The 4362-nt window shown below is 36.1% G+C and overlaps 1 protein-coding gene across 4 annotated transcripts in view; it reads left to right on the top strand.

Moving 5' to 3' along the window:
* Positions 1–4362, top strand: part of Kiaa0753 (KIAA0753 ortholog) — a 73593-nt gene that overhangs the window by 63387 nt on the left and 5844 nt on the right. The window lies entirely within an intron of this gene.

Raw genomic sequence — 4362 nt, 5'->3', positions numbered from 1 at the left:
ATATATATAAATCCCTTCAAAGCATACAAGACCCTTTGTTCTGGGTGAGATGCACACTGTCTTCACATGTGCTCTGAAGGATTTTCTAGGGGAAGATAAGAAGTAAACATACCTTGCTTCTGTGTAGTGACACAGTCCCATGGCGTACTGACTCTTCCTATAACCTCTCTGGATCACTTAGGCAGATTGGCATATGGAGAAGTCTAAAGCAAGCCAGGAAAGATAGCCTGTTCCTTGTATGTTCTTCTTCTGACAAAATGATGCATTTTGTTCATAGTTCTTTTGTAAGTATAGGGAAAAGTTCTCCCAACTTATAAGAGATAATATGTTAATGTATACAGCACAGAGCTATTAAAATATGCATGGATTTTTATAGATGTTTTCCTGTTATCCTTTGACCCCAAGTGACCATTCATCTTAACATTCTAGCTCTGTGGTTATTTGTTGCGGTTGCTTGTTTTTTACTTCTTGGATAGTCCACAGGTGAAAGTTGTATTGATCAGAATTTGAAGAAGTATCCAAAGAGAGTTCACTTCATTCAGTAGCCTCTTGGGTAAGGGGGAAGCTAGCTGAGTTTGTTTGTTTGTTTTAGTCTTTAATGCCTCTCTTCCTCTTTTATACCCAAAGAAAGACAACATCCCAGTGATCAGAGTGAGTAGATGGTATAAGCTAGATGCAAATAAAACATTAGTTGGGAAAAAAGATTTTGATAAAAGCAAACTCCTAAGGTTTCCTGGTTTTTCTTTTCAAAAATGAGATTTTTGGTTGAAAAGGACAGATGGAACATAGGAATTTATCTCTACTCCCTATATCCCTTGTCCCACTGTGTGTTGCTAAAAAAAACAAAAGGCATGAAATCAAATGGTAAATGGCAGCAAACAAGACTATCAGTAAGAATCTGGAAGCCATACAGCAGTTAGACAAATGGCAAATGACTTAAACTTGAGAAAGTAAAGCACCTAGTGAGAATGAAGCCAAGAACCAAGTTTATCTGTGAAGAACTCTGTGGTAAGACTTAGGAGCCAGGCGTGCCACATGCCTTAAAGGCATGCATGGATGCAGGTAAGCCAGGAAATAGGAAGGAGGCTTGGTGGAAATTCTCATTCTTGAAAATGAGCAGACGGCTGAGATGACCAGACATTTGAAAGATACACAGACTGTTGTAACAGATAAAGAAAGATCAAAAGGAGCAGTGACAATGTTGTGAACAGAATAAAACATTAAAAAAAGAAACTAGAATTAATATCCTCAGAGAAGTAAGTGAAGCTGTTATATCATGAGGCAAGATTAAGATACTATTTTAAAAAATACTTTCAGAGAATAAAAAAAGTTATTTGAAATTAAAAACATGATGGCTGAAATAAATTGTTTACAAATGTTAAAAAAACATATTTCTCAGGCAGTACAATAAAAAAATAAAGAGCTAGATAACAGAAAAGATTTTTTAAAGTTAGAGGTTGTTCTGAGAGATCCAATAACTGAAAATAGGATTGTCCAAGTATGGGAAAAGAATACAAATGGAAGTTATCACAGAAGTACTAATAAAATTTTTAGAAGGCTATAGTTTTTAGATTGAACAAGTTAATCAGTTGTCCACTGTGAAGGAGTGAATGAAGTAAACAGAACTCTCCATGCCATATCCTTAAGAAAAGGACTGTTGAGCAGCATGGTATAAAGAAAAGAATGACAAAAGATTCCAGAAAATTAAAACTAGATACCTTCAAAATCAGAAATGAGAATGGCACATTATTTTCAGTACCAACACTGGAAGAAGCTATAAGATATTATAATTCTGAAATTTAATTTTAACTTCTATGCTCAGCTATATTATAAAAGATAAAGGTTAAATAAAAATATTTTTAGGTATAAAGTATCCAAAAATTTAGTTTCCCTATACTGTTTTTCTGTAAGCTCCTGGAGGGTGTGGGCCAACAATGCAAGGTATGCATTAAGAAAAAGGGGACTTGGGATTTAGGAAAGTTAGATTCCAATATGGAACTTCCAGAAAACCCCAAAAAGCCATTTCCAGGAGAAGCTTTCAGTATGCATAGAAAGACACCTAGTCAGTATTGGTCCTGGGAACAGAGGACTCCAGGAGGGATGGTTCACCAAGCAAAAGACAGAGTGAGAAAAGTTAAAGAGTCAGGCATTGCGGTGTACACCTGCCATTTCAGCCTCTCAGGAGGGCTGAGGCAGGAGGATGGCAAATTTGAAACCATTCTGGGCAACTTAGAGCGAGGGAGGGCAACTTAGAGAGACCCTCTCTCAACATAGTAAAAAGGATCACAGTGCAATAAAGCTAGAGACCAATAGCATAAGAAACCATAGGAACTTCACAAACACATGGAAATTAAGCAACACTCTCCTGAACAATCAATGGATCACAGAGGCAATCAAAGAAGAAATCAGACGGATTTTACAAATAAACGAAAGTGCCAGTACAACATACAGGAATCTGTGGGACACATTGAAAGCAGTTCTACGTGGAAAATTCATAGCACTGAATGCCTACATTAGGAAAACAGAGCAAGCTCAAATAAACAACCTAATGATGACTCTTAGACTCCTAGAAAAACAAGAACAAGAAAAACCCAAAGCTTGAACAAGAGAGGAAATTATAAAGATTAGAGCAGAAATCAATGCAATGGAAACTAAGAAAAGGATGCAAAAAATAAATGAATCGAAGAGTTGGTTTTTTGAAAGAATAAATAAAATTGATAAACCCTTAGCAAACCTTATCAAAAAAAGGAAAGAAAAGGCTCAGATCCATGCAATCAGGAATGAAAAAGGCGAAGTCACAACAGATCCCACAGAAATACAGAGGATCATTAATACTTACTATGAGAACCTGTCTGTACTCTAATAAAATGGAGGAAACAGAAGAAATGGACAGATTTCTAGATACTTATGAATTACCAAAGTTGAACGAAGAAGATAAAAACATTTTAAACATCCCAATCACAATCAGTGAAATTGAAAATGTATAAAAACTTACCAACAAAGAAAAGCCCATGTCCTGATGGATTCACTGTTGAATTTTACAAGACATGTAGAGAAGATCTACTGCCATTACTCCTTCAGACTTTTCAATGAAATTGAAAGAGAAGCAATACTTCTAAATTCATTCCTGGAAGCAAATATCACTTTGATTCCCAAACCTGGGAAAGATGTAACTAAAAAAGAGAACTACAGGCGAATCTCCTTAATGAATATAAATGCAAAAATCCTCAGTAAGATACTAGCAAACAGAATACAGAGGATCATCAAGAAGCTCATACATCCTGACCAAGTTGGATTTATTCCAGGGATGCAAGAATGGTTCAACATACATAAATCAATTAATGTAATACACTATATTAACAAAGTCAAGGACAAGAGCCACATGATCCTCTCGATAGATGCAGAAAAAGCATTTGACAAAATTCAACACCCATTCATGATAAAGACTCTGCAAAAAATTGGAATAGATGGTCTATGTCTCAACTTAATAAAGGCTATCTATGAAAAACCAACAGCCAACATATTAAATGGCCAAAAACTGAAAACCTTCACATTAAAATCAGGAACAAGACAAGGATGCCCACTATCAGGACTCCTCTTCAATATAGTTCTGGAAACATTAGCCATAGCATTTAGACAAGAGAAAGAAATTAAAGCAATAAAGATAGGAAAGGAAGAAGTTAAACTGTCATTATTTGGCTGATGATATGATACTCTACATTGAAGACCCAAAAAACTCCACCAAAAGACTTCTAGACTTAATTGACACTTTTAGCAGAGTAGCTGGATACAAGGTCAACACCCAAAAATCAGTAGCCTTCTTGTACACAAATAACAGACTCACTGAGAAAGAAATTAGGGAAACAATTCCTTTCACAATAGCACACCAAAAAATGAAGTATCTGGGAATCAGTCTAACAAAAGAAGCAAAAGACCTCCACACTGAAAACTATAGCACTCTGAAAAAAAAGAGATCGAGGAGGATATAAGAAAATGGAAAGATGTTCCCTGCTCCTGGGTAGGAAGAATCAACATAGTGAAAATGGCCATACTACCAAAACTGCTATACAGATTTAATGCAATACCAATTGAAATCCCAACACTATACTTCACAGAACTAAAAAGAAGAATCCAAAAATTCATTTGGAACCATAAGAGACCTAGAATAGCAAAAGCCATCCTAGGCAACAGACACATGGCCGCGGGTATAACAATTCCCAATTTGAAACTATACTACAAAGCCACTGTGATAAAAAACAGCATGGTACTGGCAAAGAAGCAGACCTGAGGATCAGTGGAACAGATTGGAAGACACAAAAACAGCTCCAGATGCACTCAGCTACCTCATCTTTGACAAAGGAG

The sequence above is a fragment of the Fukomys damarensis genome, unplaced genomic scaffold (genome assembly GCF_012274545.1).
Source record: "Fukomys damarensis isolate Sample0158 unplaced genomic scaffold, DMR_v1.0_HiC HiC_scaffold_13, whole genome shotgun sequence".
NCBI lineage: Eukaryota > Metazoa > Chordata > Mammalia > Rodentia > Bathyergidae > Fukomys > Fukomys damarensis.
This window is presented reverse-complemented; position numbering and strand designations above follow the sequence as displayed.